Source organism: Mangifera indica, chromosome 18 (genome assembly GCF_011075055.1).
Source record: "Mangifera indica cultivar Alphonso chromosome 18, CATAS_Mindica_2.1, whole genome shotgun sequence".
In the NCBI taxonomy this organism is placed as follows: Eukaryota; Viridiplantae; Streptophyta; class Magnoliopsida; order Sapindales; family Anacardiaceae; genus Mangifera; species Mangifera indica.
The window spans coordinates 9,238,259-9,255,017 of record NC_058154.1 but is presented as its reverse complement, the minus strand read 5'-3'; the positions used below and the strand labels follow the sequence as shown (position 1 = coordinate 9,255,017).

General features: G+C 28.2%; 1 pseudogene; it reads left to right on the top strand.

Moving 5' to 3' along the window:
• Window positions 1–11,773: 11,773 nt before the first annotated feature.
• Window positions 11,774–14,586, top strand: LOC123201682 (annotated as a pseudogene).
• Window positions 14,587–16,759: the final 2,173 nt, after the last annotated feature.

Here is a 16,759-nt window from a genome sequence, read left to right as displayed (position 1 = left end):
ACCTATTTCTAAGATAAAATTTATATAAAATCTATTATATTAGGGTGCGTTTGGTTCGAGAAATGTATTATTATCGAAAATCAAATATTATCACAAAAATAAATCACACAAATTATTATTATATATGATAAAAATTGATAATTATAAATAATTATTACGCTTGGTTTGATTTAATAAAAATATCAAAATATTATTTTATTTAAAGGGATGTTTGCTTGGAGTAATCAAATATTACTCTAATAATCCATCTTTTATTATCAACATTACCTATTTGGTTTGTCAGTAATAAAAAATTTTGATAATATTTTATTACCAATAATAATATAACAGGTAATATAAAAAATAATTGGATTACCATCTTCATTTTATATATTAAAAGATTATTGATTTTATTACAAATTTATTCTTAATTATTAATTATAAAATAACTAAAAATATTTTAAAATAATTATATCAATGATATTTAAGTAAAATAATAATTTAATATTATTTATTATATTTAATTAAATATAATAATTATTTATATTTATAAATTTTTAATAAACATAAACTTAATTTTTATTAATAAAATTTTAAGGTTATTTATGGTGATTTTTATTTTTAGTAATAAAAATATTTTAATATTAATTAAAAATAAAAATATTATCATTTTAAAAATTATAAACAAAATTAAAATTATTATGATAATTTTTTATTATACTACAAAATAAACATAGGATATTAATAATAAATGATAAATTGTCATTTTAATCTTTAAATATGGGAATTAAATTAAACTATCCCGGCAATAATGGCAATCCGTACCGAGAAGGGCCACCAAGGGTACAGAAAGAAGACCGGAAAAAAGGAGAAAACGGAGAGAGCACGAATAGGAAAAGGGGATTCTCCTTAACCCCGTAGCAAGAATAAGAAGATATTTTGTGAATTCAATTCCATTAAAAATGTCTGCCTACCTCTTGATCTTGTTAGGTATGGTGGATTTTCTACCACGTAGGCAAGTTGACAAATTATGTGTGAATGCAAGAATATAAACATGCATTATAAAGACCCTCTCCTTTCATTTGTATACACGTCTTTTTCTCAATTAATTATAGATTGTTCTTCTCCCTATGTATCTTCTTCTTGTTTTCTTCTGCCTTTATCTCGTTCTACTTCTAAAATTTGTTTAATTGTATTTACAATAGAACTCAAAATATCATCATCTACGTGTAATGATAAGAAGATATTTTTTTGCCTGTGGACTCAATTTCGTATTAAAAATTGAGTTTCCAAGAAAGGGTGGGTATCAATTGAACTGAATTCAATTAGAATGATTATGCTACCCTTAAATAGGGGTGGATATGAATCAAATTAAATTTAAATATCCTTTAGTTTAAGTTTAATATGAATTTATCGAATCAATATTAATGATGATTAGAGTTCAGTTTGAATAAAAATGATTTAGTTTGAATTTCGTTTGAGTTTCACTAAAATGTATAGTTTAATCTATGGTTCGAATATGTACTTCAAATTCATGGTATGAATTCGAATTCATTGTCAAAATGATGTCATTTAACAATTATTTAATCAAGTTTGAACCGAATTGAGTTATCTACCTAGCTTGTGAACCAAACTGAATTGAATTCTTTCTAGCTTGAATTCGATTTGATTTCAAAACAAGAAGAATCTCCTAATTCAAACTCGATTCAAATTTAAACTAAACGAATTTGAACCAAACTAAATCAAACTGAATTGATTTTCCAATCTAAGTGGACTTTCAAACTCGAGCCAACCAGTTTGGGTTCAACACTACTTGTAAATGATGATTGGAATTTTTTATGGTACAAAAACTCAAAGAATTTATCTATTAAAATATCAATCTAATTTCATAAAACTTATTTTATCTTTCAATTTCAATTATTGTAAATGCAATTATTTTTACACTTTGACATCATCCAAGGCTGGGAGATCTTGTTAACCTTGGAGATTTCATCAACCCTAGTTTAAAGATAATGATATTAGGTATAATGCCATTTTTATATTATAAAAATTTAAAGTACTTTAGATATTTCATCAACCCTAGTTTGAAGATAATGATAATTCGATATTATGTTATTTTTATATTATAAATATTTAAAATTTAAAAAGTATGATAAATTTATATCCACAAACCCAAATAGTGACAAACTTTTCAATTTCCCTATTTTTATGTAGACTTGTGTAATTAATTATTCTTAAAAATAATTGTTTTGAAGTTGACCACACTCCTTCACAATTAATATAAGACTTTGATCAATTCAACGTGTAGAGAATATTAATTGGAATCAGTTTCAATTCAACGATTAAAGTAAGAAACAGTTGATAATAAAGTTCTCAGGTCAGGAGAACATTTGTGGCGGCTTTACCATGCATAAGTAAATAAATTTGATTGGATTAAAAAAATATTTATATAATTTTTATTTATTTATTAATATTAATTTGTTTTAGTGGATGAAATCTAGCATAGGGTATCTTGTAGGAGCTGCTAGAAAAATCAAACCAAACAATAAAATTATGTGTATAATTTTATATATAAATAATAATGTATTATTACGTGATTGAGTATTATTTTATTTTTAATTTTTAACTATTTAATCACATAATGATGTGATGTTATTTAAGTACAAAGTTATACTCATAGCATTACTCCAAAGCAAAATGGATGGAATCGAATAAAAAACCGATTAATGGGTCTATCAATTATGATTTTGGTTTGCTTTTTTTTCATTTTTCAATTATAAAAAAATGTGAACTTCGATTCACCAATGCTTGTTCATGAAAAAGAAACGTTGTTTCATAAGTTATTCAATGTTAAACAACGCTTGATCCTAAAGTCATTCACAATTTTGTGAAGTATAAGCTAAAAATGATCAATGAAGGATGAAACGCCTCTAAAACTTTACAATTTGTTCTAGATAAGAACAATATTGTTCTAATGTCCATTCATCTTTCTACTCAAATTAAATCAAACTTGATTTTGAAAAGTTTTAAGAAGAAACACTAGTTTAAGGTAAATTTGAACACTCAATTTCGATGATGTTTTAAAGTTAAACTAATCTAAAAACAACAATCGTAAATTAATCTCCAGTCATATATAGTCCTCTCTTACAATTCTCTTTCTCCAAAATCTTCTTGTGTGAGTAAAGTGTTTTTTTTGTCAATGTTTATTTTTGACTGTATTAGTCATTTGAGAAGTTACAAGGTTTGATTAACTATTTGACTACCCTCGTTTATATAAAATATTATATATTTTCTTGAAATTGTTAAAATTGTATGAATGATTGTTGCATATTTAATTTGTTCGATTAAAAAAAAAAACAAAAATGTGGTTAACAAATCCAATATTACCAATTAATCGATGATATTAGATACAGTTCAAAACAAAAAACTGAAGCTTCTAGTTCGGTTTTTTCCATTGCTTGTCGAACGCCTAACCAACCATGAGAAACCCTAGCATCTTGGACCAATTTTAATTTTCAACTTATATAAAAAAAACTTGTCTTTTATTATCTTGTATTTATTAATAGTATTATCCTTCAATAATTGAAAAATTAAAAATATTTCATTATGACACACTAGTAAAAAGTTTAAACACTAAAATTATGTGTATATTTTTTACTTAACAATAAAGTAATATCTATAATTATCAATATTTTATAATATGCAATATATATTATATAATACGATTTGATATAATATTATAATCACAATTACGACTTATCATTTAAGATTTCGATCAATTCAACATGTAGAGAGTATTATTAATTGGAACAAGTTTCAACATCTAAAGTAAGAAACAGTTAGCTCACACTCATTTTACCCTATGGAAAGGACAGTTCTAACATGAAAATTTATGGCGGCTTTGCCATAAATAAATCTAAGTTCGAAAAGAAGACGGCACATGGGAGAAAGAGTGACCAAAAGGGAGAGAAGGCAAGAGAAAAGACGACCAATGATTTGAGACAATGAATCATCATTAGGGAGAAGATGAAAAAACTTAAGAAAAAATAGTCACTTTTTAAATAGTAGATAAAGAGAAGATTGTTAGAATTTTAAAAGTGAGGAGGAAAATATAATAAAATTTTAATTTTTAAATATTTTTAGTAAATAGAGGTTTTACATTTAATCTTAAGTGAGATTTTTAAAAGAAATTGATTTGTGTATGGGTATATGAGTTTTTAAAAAGTGACGAATGGAGCGGTGGAAGTTTGGAATTAAATCAAACCTTGGGTGGGAACAAATCTTTTGGCCTAATTTGTATTAGTGGATAAAATCTAGCATGTGGGTATATCGTAGGAGCTGCCAGAAAAATCAAACCAAAATGGATGAAATCCAATAAAAAACCAATTAATAGGTTTATTAATTCTGATTTCGGTTTGCGTTTTTTTGTTTAAATTATAAAAAAATGTGAACTGTTTTAAATTTGACCAATTGGAAAGACAATTGAGGATAATATAATGATATAAATGATTTATAGCTTGAAGATTGACAGCACAAAAATTCAAAGCGTGAGGCATTTTATATTGGAAAATTTTCTGCCTCCCAAACGCTTAAGCCAAGGAATTCCTTGCCCAATTGAATCTTCCAAGGCTTGCAATGAACGCAGCCCTCAATGCATTAAATGCATGCCTACAAATTTTTCCAAGTTGTGTTCCACGTGGTGGAAAATTCCAATGTGAACTTTGGTTAAGCAAGCATTTATCATTCGTGAGGAAGGAATGTACGTTCATGAAAAAGAAACGTTGTTCCATAAATCATTCAACGTTGAACAACCCCCGCTCTTAAAGTCATTCTCAATTTTGTTAGTCTAAGATTAAAATGAACAATGAAGGGTGTAACGTCTCTGAAATTTTATAGTTGTTTTAGACAAGAATGATATTGTTCTAATGTTCATTCATCTTTCTACTAAGATTAAATCAAATTTGGTTTTAGAGAGTTAAAAAAAAATGCTAATTTAAGATAAATTCAAACATTCAATTTCAACGATGTTTTAAAACTAAACTAATTTAAAAATAACAATAGTAAACTAATCTCTAGTCATATCTAGTTCTCTCTTATAATGCTCCTTCTCCAAAATCTTCTTGTGTGAGTAAAGATTTTTTTTGTCAATTTTTATTTTTGAGTGTACTATTTATTTGACAAGTTGCAAAGTTTGATTAATTATTTTACGATCCTCAATTGTATAAAATATTGTATATTTTTTTATATTTTCTTGAAATTGTTAAAGTTGTATGAATGATTGTTGCATATTTAAGTTTTTCAATAAAAAAACAAAAATGTGGTTAACAAGTATAATATTACCAATTAATCGATGATATTAGATACGGTTCAAAACAAAAAAACCTAAATTTCCAGTTCGGTTTTTTTGTTGCTTGTGGACTGGGTAACCAACCATGGGCAACCCTAGCATCTTGGACCGGTTTTAATTTTCAACTTATATCAATAAAACTTGTCTTTTATTATAGGGAAATTAAAATAATTACCCCTTTTTTGGGGGTAATATAAATTTACCCCAAATTTTGGGGTTTAAGCAAAAATACCCTCATATTAAAGTATTTAAACAAAAATGCCCCAAATATCCCCATAAATATCAAAACTACCATTCTAAATTAAATTATTATTTTATTTAAGGGTAATAAACAAATTTACCCCTAATGTTGGGGTTTAAACAAAATACCCTTAATTTAAGGCATTTAAACAAAAATGCCCCAAAATAATACCAAAACTAACATTTCTCTATTTCTATATAAACTACATATCTTCCTTCATTTTAAACATATTTGAGAGAGATTTTTGAAGAGAGAAAAGAAGTTCATGTTCAGGATTTCGGGCGAGAAAAGAAAAGTTCGTCATTTCGAGGTATTTATCCCTGCTATTACTTCAATCATTATTATTTTATTAATAATATAATTATATGTGATATTTTATATAATAAATTATAGTTGTGTGTAATAAGTAAAATAATAAAAATTAAATAGGCTATGTTGTAAATATTATAGTAGTATAGAATAACATGATATTTGTTAATAAAGGGTGTTAGAAGATAGTTTTGAATAGATAATATTAGAAGGTAAAATGATATTTTATAATGAAGAATGTTAGAGATATGTTAGATAATATTTAGGAAAACATGATATTATACAATGTAAAGGTAAAGTTATATTTTCACAAATTAGTATAACATTAATTAAACTATTTAAATAGTCACATTATATAATTGAATTATGAAATAGGTATAATTGTGCAATAGACATCTGTAAATAGTATTTTCAGTCGTATTATTTATATTGATTATATATTTTATTGTATGATTAATCTAAATGGTTGGATATGCTTCAATTAGATATGGGAGAAATGGATAGAAAATGGTGACAATGTTATAAAATATGTTGGAGGTAATAGGAAATTGATTAAAATTCCAGAACACACATCATTCGAAGAATTAATTCAAATAGTGAGCGACAAGTGTAATATAGATCGAAGGATTAACAGATACATAATTGAAGAGTTATATTTATCAAGATTAACAGTACTGACATCTACTTGAGTGGTCGATGTCATCTCTAGATCTCCCATCAGTAGAGCCTCAAAATCATCAGGCCTCTGTGACAATATCGTTGAAAACTCATTAACAGGTGTTTAATCAACGATTGATGAATTCAGATATAACATTTATAAAGGATGTTACAATTACCTGAATCATAAAAGGTGCAATCAAAAAGATCTCATGCGATGATATGTCATCGCCGATATCAAAAGTCAATATAGGATCTTTTCGGGATGGTCTCTCATCACACAATTGAAGCTGTAATAATTTCAACATTCATGAGTTAACAGAAGATTAAAATTTATATCAAAAATATCATTTCTAATATACTCGAAGCAGTTAGCACTCACATCTACAACAGGTGGAGACGGGAATGTTAGGGCTCCTATCGATAGTCTGTCACCATCGTCTCGAGAAGACTATAACAACATATACAATTATTATAAGGTTTATATGATTGCGTATATAAATAGATGAAATATCTAGTAAATTATTAACTTTTTCACCTGTCATCTAGTATCTGTATGGTGATGAGATTGTCCATCCTCCGTACGAGTCGTCGTAAAAATCGTCGGAGAAAATCGAAGTTGCCGAGTGGGCGAAAACGCGAATTTGAAATTTCTGTTTTTGTGTGTTTGGTGATGATGCGCGTGGTTATGGCTGATTTTGATATGAGGGGCATTTTCGTCTCTTCATAATTTTGGGGCAGTTTCGTTTAACGGTAAAATGCAAGGGGTAATTTCGTTTTGCCCCCTTATCTTTGGGGCAATTTAATTAATTTCCCTTTATTATATCGTATTTATTAATAGTATTATCCTTCAATAATTGAGAAATTAAAAATATTTCATCACCATACACTAATAAAAATTCTAAACGATAAAATTATATGTATATATATTTTATATACAATTTAAATACAAAAACATTGTGTCATTATATGATTGAATGATTTTAAATTAATAATAAAGTAATATCTATAGTTATCAATATCCTACGATATACAAAATGTATCATATAATACAAGTGAAAAATGATACGTATTATAAAGTGTATCGAATTAATACAATACAATAGACATATCATTCAATACAATATGTATTTTATGATATGATACATATTACTGATATGAATCAGTATACTTTTTTAGATAAAATGATGAAATAGTACAAATGTATATGAGAAATTTTAAATTTTCAATGGTGTTTTTGATATTTTTTAAAATGACTATGTGTCAATTAAATTTTTTTATTATTATTTTAATATTTTATTATTCTAGTTTTTACAAACCGTATTATACGATACGATACAATATTCGATATAAAATATAAAAAATTAAATTTTCAATGTACAATACAATCGTGATTCAACTAACATGATAACACCCAATTACATGATGATGTATTATATACATATCTGAATTATATATAAAAAATATGTACATATAGACTAGGTCAAAGTCAGAGAGTTGTATAATATTAGGTATATAGTAAGGGGATGTGCATACGGAGATAATGGAATTAGTTAGATGTTGACATTTGTAATTTCCAATAAGAACTTAGATCTGAGCTGGATATAATTCAATGAAAAAAAATTTATTTTTGAAAAATCAATTGAAATATATGAAAATTAAAATAATTTATGAAAAAAATAAAATAATAGAGTAATATTATGTATATACATTTTTGAGTAATAAACTGGTATATATATAATATATTATTATGTAATTAGGGGTTAATTTATTATTCATTTAAAAAAAAACTTGTTATAAATAAAATACAATTTACACAACAAACAACAATTTTGCTATGTGTGATATATTCTCTATATTTTTTGCTATGTGGACTGGTCATTGTCCTCAAGTGATTTCAAGTTCTTGCAAGCTTTGTTTGTTTGTAGTTTTGTGTTAACATTCCCACGGTTAGGTCAAGTTTGGGTTGTCCTTAAGGTCCCTTTTGAGAGTTGCTTTGTTTTTATTGTTAATATACACATTTACTTGTAAAAAAAAAAACAATTCTACAAAGATTAGAATGTGTTTCCTAATAGAAATTGTATATATTCATTATTCTATAAACATATGATCTTAAAGATCAAATAGTTCATTAGAGAGAGAAAAAAGTGAGAACATATAAAATTTGTCAACATGTAAGGGAGTAATAGGAAACACTTTTTTGGATATCATGAAAAGAGTTGTGATCTTAATAAATACACAAGAGAACAACAAAAGCATTAGCATTTTGAACAAAGAGATCACCATAAACGGCCATAAACTCAAGGGATATTTATGTATGCAATTAAATATAAATTTAAAGACTTATATTCACCATGCATATTTTGTTGCAGAATAGTTTTCACTTCCTTCGTCAAACCAATGAAGCCTCATTTGTCTGCAAAGGTGTTACAACACTACCAATTATCAAGAAGGTATTAGAGAGTCTCACAGCCGCTGGTTTGTGTGATTGAATGAATGTGTGCGTGAATTTAGAGAGAAAATTTTCTCTCTTTCCTTATCAGAAATGACAAGATTTTTTGTGGGTAATGAGAATGGTCTCACTCTATATGATACATCTCATAACCCTAATTTACACAATTTCATTCCACCTTTAACTTTTGGGTTATTATACTTTGACCTCAAACTTTTAATCTCGTAATATGACACAAGATGATTTACTCTTTATGTAATTAACTCAGACCTTCTAAGTCATCTACAAAAAAGTCTAAAGAAAGACTCAATAGTTGGTGGCTAACCTTGTAACTGTTGTTAGAATCAAAACCTAAAATTAATCAAAGCCACCAAAGCTGCTATACTTGTCACCAACATCGCCAATCATCAAGCTCTTAGCATCATTGTATCAAATAATCTTCTATCATCACTCGTCATCGTTGTTGTCAATCCTCACAGCTAAAATTTGCAACTAGAACTTAGAAAAGTCTATTAGTCGATGGAAGAAGGCATGGAGAATTGAAGATTTAGAAACTGTCATAGAGCATTCATCAAGCTAGGTTTTAGGATTCTAGAATTAGGGATTTTTGAGTCTTCAACTTTGACATTTCATGTTTCCATTTCTTTCGATGGAACATTGTTGTTTTAACTTATTTTATTAAATTTTGGTTATATCTTTTTGTTTGCATTGTTCATTCAACTATCCTTTGACTAGGCTTTAACCTATGAACCAATGCAAAATCGTCAGTCTAACTACAAGTCAAAGCGGTTAAAATACTAAATGGTTTTTAAACCATCTTAATTCAGATTTTAAAACCATGATATATACCTCTTTTGTGAGTTGATCCATTGGAGTGTACACATTGGAAAGGCAACCCTAATTTTTTAATAAGTCTATCATATAAATTCACAATGCAAAAATATTTTGTGAGTTGATCCATTGTTAAAATTTTGTAGTCATGAGGTAATGAAAGTCCACTTTCAGGCCCAAGCTTATTTTGTCAATCAACCTAAACCCATATTTGAGTAGCTTTATTTATTTTCTTAAGCCGAACCATGGGCAAGCCATTGGTTACTATTATTATTAAGCCTAAGGACTTATTCCCACCCAAGATTTTATGCATATCCGAGGTCTCACCCATGGGGTTTCAAAATTTTAAATAGCCACCTATGAGTTATTAACCTTAATCAAAACCGTTAGTTATAAAGAATGAAATCATTTTCATCAAACGAACCTACTTCGATGAAAAGGCCGACAACCAAAAAAGAAGATGCTAGGGTGGCTGGTTGTTAGGGGCAACGAATTCTTGTTGCTAAAGAATGAAGAAAAAACTTTAGGGGAAAAAGTGAATTTTTCAAACTTTTGGGTAGGGGGAAGTTATTAATTTTCCAAATTATAGAGGGAACATTACATAAACTCTTAACTTTTAGGGTTTAATGATAAAATAACAATTTTACCTCTCTAACTGATGGTTAAGGTTAACAACCCATAGATGAGCGTTTTGATTTTTAAAAGGCCAAACGACTATTTCCCAACCAAAGTATCCTCTAATCTCAAGTTTCACCACTTAACTTTGAAAATCCCAAACACTCATCTATGAATGGATAAAATTAACTGTTTTAAAGGTAAAATCATTATTGTATCTGTAATAATAAAAATAAACTAAATTTTAATCTCTTTTTCTCCCTTAAACCTTAAAAACTAAAAGTTTCCCTCTAACCCAAGTTTTTAAAAAAGAAAGTTTCCCCTTAGGGTTTAGTTTCTAGATCTCTGATGTCAAATCTAACGCCATCGTCGGTGATGAATATCTCCCAATGCCTCCTCTCCCTCTGGCGGCCAAGCTTCTCTCATTTGGAAGGTTGTACAGTGTCCATTGACGCTAAAACTAAACCTTAGCTTCATCGAGAAGACAAAGACGATTCCGATGAAGATGAGAGACCTCATCTTTGTCGGGAAGTCTCTTGTTGGGATTAGGACCATCAGTCGAAGGTGAAGATGGTGAGAGAGCAACCGCTGGAGGAAGAGAAAAGAGATGTCGCTGGAGAAGCATCGAAGATAGCGTTGGTGTTTGAAAACTAAACCTTAAGGGTGGAAATGTTATTTTTTTAAAACTTGGTCTATGAGAGAAATTGTTAGTTTTAGGGTTTAGGAGAAAAAAAGAAACAAAATTTTAAGGGGTTAGGGTTTTGTTAATTTTAATCACTCTTGGGTGGGTAAATAGGATTTTCAAAGTTAATAAGTGGAAACTAAGATAAAAGGATACTTTAGGTGGAAAATAGTCCTTTGGCCATTTTAAAACCCTGTAAATGAGACTTTGAGAACACATCAAAACTTAGGTGGTAATAAGTCCTTTGACCTTATTAGTATTATCATAAAAGAAAAATGTGCTATTATTGAAGATTTAAAGATCCTTGATCGATGGTATTCTAGTTTCCAATTACTACTTAATAATATTTTTTTCTTATATATCTTAAGTGTTAATAATTATTTTTGTTATTTCAATATTCAATTTAACGTATAAGTTTGAAATGTGTTTTTCAAATTAATAAAATTATGTATATAAATAATATATATAATTTTATATATAAATGATGACATATCACTATGTGATTAAATGCTATTTTATCTGTAATTTAAAACTACCTAATCACATTATAACATGTCATTATTTATGTACAAAATTATACAATTTATTTGTATACATAACACTACTCTTTTCAGATTACGAAGATGAATAAAAACTTAATGTAATGAAATTGTTCTATAAATGGAATGTATTTATGGTTACATATAAATTATTTCCTAAACTAAGGTTTAACTATGTACCAAGATAAAGTTGGCTGACCAATTTAATCAACAAACAGTGGGAATTCTCCAAATATGTAGGAACTTTCCTTAAGCAATTTAATTGTCCAAATTCATTTGTAAAACTACAAGAAAAAAGGAAAGGAAAAAAAAACTGGAAAATGAATAGAAAGGAAGGCTTTCCTTTGAAGAAAAAAATTTCCCAATTAGAAAATTGTTAAAATACAATAAAGAATCATCTCATTGTCTTGAAGCAAACCCATAAATCATCACAAAATGGGAAAAAATGGCTATCAAATTTACACCTTTCTTTTTATTAGGGATGGCAATAAGAAAGGGCAGGGAGGGGATCTCAATCCCCGTCCCTGGCCCATCCCCATTATGGGGATGAAATGATTCTCCGTCCCCCTCTCATAAAGAAAAACCCCATCTCTGTGGAGAAAAATTCTCTTCTTGCACCAACAAGAAAAAAATCTCTTCTTTATACCGAAATTGCCATCTCTACTCTATCATTTCTTTTGCTTTTGTTTTCACTATTTCATCAGGTTTTGATCAAGTGGGCGGCCGTGATTTCTTCCAAGGAAGTTGGGTTTCTGATGAATCTTATCCTCTTTACAGCACTTCAACATGCCGTTCAATCGATAAAAAAATTGATTGCTAGAAAAATGGTCGGCCGGATAAACTCTATCTCAAATATAAATGGAAGCCCACCGCTTGTTCACTGCCAAGGTGCCCTAGTTTTATCATATTTTCATGCACAATTTTACTGGGGGTTAAAAGACTCTTTTAGGTTTGAAAATTTTGAGTTATCTTTTCGTATAAAAAATAAATATTTTAATACTTTTAGTCTTAAAAAATTACTAATTTAATATATTAAAAATATCAAAATAATTTTTAAAATTTTACATTATCTTTTTAAAATTTCATCATTTTTTGATTGATCTCTTATAAATTTTTTTAAATTCAATTTTAACCCTTTGAATTATATTTTTGAATCCGTGATTGATTTTACATACAAATTAAAATTCTTTGATGTCATAATAATAATTGTAGTGCAGATTCGATGGCCAAGATTTTCTAAGGAGGTTTAAAGGGAAGAAAATACTGTTCGTGGGAGACTCTCTGAGCAGGAATCAATGGCAGTCACTCAATTGCATGCTTTATGCTTCAGTACCTCAGTCAAATTACACACTTGGTGTACAAAATGGTCTCTCTACTTTCACTTTACCGGTATGTATACTCATGGTTTTTAAAATTAGATTAAGTCGTCGGTCTAACCAGTTTAATCGTCACCGGTTAGCCAGACAGATTTTGATTTAATTAAAAACAAGTTTTTCTGTTAAACCGAATTGGAGCAAATTGATTTGCGGTTTAAACCATTTAAATCATCTAATTGAACTGGATTAAAAAATAGATTTGATCTAGTTAACATAAGATGATTTTATTTATATAAACTTATTTTGATATTAAAATAAGTCGTATTATATAATTAATGATAAATTATACAATATTATTTTGAATATTATTTTTTAACAGTTAAGCGATCTGACTATTGGTTGGACTAGACCATCCCCTCCAACAGGTTAACGTTTGATCCCATTTCGAAAACATTGTGTATATGCAGGATTATATGCATGCATCTTGATGGGGAAAAATTTAAACCTAGTAGATGATTTATTCATAACCGATGTAACTATATTTCATAATTTAATTGTGGGTTAATATTTTTAATATAACTGTTTATACGAGGAATTTTTTTTTTTAAATTTATGAATAATAAATTTTAATTTGAGTGATGATGTCTAAACAAATGCATACGTGAAACTTGTAGGATTATGACATTTCAATAAAATTAGATTTTAAACCATTTCTATTAGATTTAGTGATTGAAAAGATTGGGAGGGTTCTCAAGCTCGACTCTATTAAAAATGGCAATGCATGGAAAGGATATGACATGCTCATCTTCAATACATGTCACTGGTGGCTCCATACAAGAACCTTACAAAAGTATGTAATCCATCTCTACGTAAAAATAAAATTATATGTATAAATAAATTTTATTAGCTTATCCATACAAATCAATGTGATAGATGAGACTATATTAAAGAAGGGAATAATATTCAGAAAGATATGGATCGATTGGTTGCCCTGAGAAAGGGACTTACTACTTGGTCAAAATGGGTTGGCTCTTCCATTGCTCCTTCCATGACCAAAGTTTTTTATCAGGGCATTTCTCCTACCCACTATAAGTAAGCTCTTCAATAGTTAACGAGTAATATTATATATATCTGCTTTTAAATATATAAATTAATATATATATGATGTGTCTTCATATAATTGAATATCACTTTATCTTTAATTCATAATTATTTAATGATACATCAAAAGTGTACTTCTTTGTGTACTTAAAGAGAGTGCACGATATTTTACTGTTATTCTTGAATTGTAATCTCACTCTTTCATACCATTGGTTTATGACAGTGGGCAAGAGTGGAATGAAGGGACCTCAGCAAGCTGCAAGCACCAAACTCAGCCCATAAGTGGTTCAACATATCTGGCAGGTCCACTGCCTGCGGTGGCCATCGTGAAGGATCTATTGAGCAAAATGTTGAAGCCAGTGAGTTTGCTGGATGTAACAACACTATCCCAGTTGAGAAACGATGGGCATCCTTCTGTGTATGGACCTGTTGGCCAGAATGACTGTGGCCATTGTTGTGTTGCTGGTGTTCCTGTACTTGGGATGAGATTTTATATGTAATTCTTGTCACTTCATGAAACACTAGAAATTAAATTATAAAATAGTGAAATATAAGATTTGAAATTCAGAAATATTTCTGTTTTTATCATGCATGATTGAGAATTAATTATTATCGAAACATAGAAAATCTTTCCAACATGTCTCATAATTTTCATAATTGATATAGAGGACTAAGGATATTTGTTTGTTTACAACAAGGAAAACACTTTTGGTATATAATATGGGTATACAAATGATGTCTTCATATAATTAGATAATTTTAAATAAAAAATAAAGTAACATCTAATCACATGATGAAATATCATTTGTATATTCAAATTATGTGTATGTAATATTGTTATTTCCCCTTGAATAAAACAGTGTATATATTTTTGGTACATAATTTGGATATATAAATTATATGTCATAATGTGATTGAATGATTTTGAATAAAAAATAAAGTAACTAAGGATATTTGTTTGTTTACAACAAAGAAAGCACTTTTGGTATATAATATAGATACACAAATGATGTCATCATGTAATTAGATAATTTTAAATAAAAAATAAAGTAACATCTAATCACGTGATGACATATCATTTGTGTATTCAAATTGTGTACTAAAAATGTGTATATATAATATTGCTATTTCCCCTTGAATAAAACAGTGTATATACTTTTGATACATAATTTGGATACACAAATGATGTGTCATCATGTGATTAGATGATTTTGAATAAAAAATAAAATAACACTTAATCACATGATGACATATCATTGTGTATACATAATATTGTTCTTTCCCCTTTAATAAAACTATGTGTATACATTTTTAATACATAATTTGGGTATACAAATGATGTATCATTATATGACTGGATGATTTTAAATAAAAAATAAAGTAACACCTAATCACATGATGACATATCATTAGAGTTTTCGAATTGTGTACCAAAAATGTGTACGTATAATATTGCTCTTTTCCCTTCAATAAAACTATACGTATACATTTTTTGTATACAATTTGGATGCATAAATAATATATTATTATGTGATTTGATGATTTTATATTAAAATAAAGTAACATCCAATTACATAATATTACTCTTAGTAATCTATAGTACTATAACCTTGAGATTTTTGTCAATTAATTTAAATCTTACGTTTAAAATAGTAGGATTTGCTCTAATGAAAATGAGAATTGACCCTTCCAAAGCAACGCCAAGGCATCGGAGGAAAGAGACTTCTCAAAAGCAAGAATAAGGTTAAGAGATTTCGATCTATTTCACCAAGGAGGTCACTCGCACAAGGAGGTTATGCTTCATTTGTAGATGCTTTGAAACAGGATGAAAGTACATATGACTCACAAAATCATGGATTATGTCAAGACCCATTATTAAGACGAACCATGCATGGGGCTTGTGGGAAAGGCCCGTGAGCCAACCCATAAAAATTAAAAAAATTAAAAAATATATAAATAATTAATTTTACATGGTCTTGCAAAAAAGCCTACAAAGGCACAACTTAGGGGGTTATTGTCATTTTCTGGATTTTGCTTTTGAACAAGTATAATTTACAAATTTGCTGGTCTTAGCTTGACACAATCCGTGAGCTTGAGGGGCTGCACCAAAATAAGTCATGTCATGGCCTAACCTAACCTATAGATGTATTTATCAATGAAATATAAAGAATATAAGAAGAAGATGCACAAGGAAAGAACATAAGAAAAAAAAATGTGATATTTTTCTTATTTATTCATGATATAAAGGACTCCCAAAAACTTTGTGATATCAAATGTTTGATGGTAAATTAAATTCATAAGAAGGGGAATTAATTACCATTATAACAAAGAAGTTATAGAATGAAAACGACTGGTGTACATGGAATGCAAAGGGATGAATGTCAGTTGTTAGAAAGAGTTGAGGGATTAAAAAGATAAATTAGATATAATCTAAGTTATTTGAGTTTGAATTCACTCTTAAATGAAACGAACTAAATCAAAGTAAACTGTTTAGGTGGTATTTTTCGTTATAAAAACAAATTCAAAGTCAATCCGAATATTCAAATTTGAGTTGATTTGGATCAAATATAAGGTTAAATTATTTTTGAGTTAAATTCGAGTTTCAACTTATTGATCTGGAACTAATTGTTTTAAACTTGAACCAATTTTAAATCTGAACTTGTTTGGACTCCACCTTGATCGAATCTACT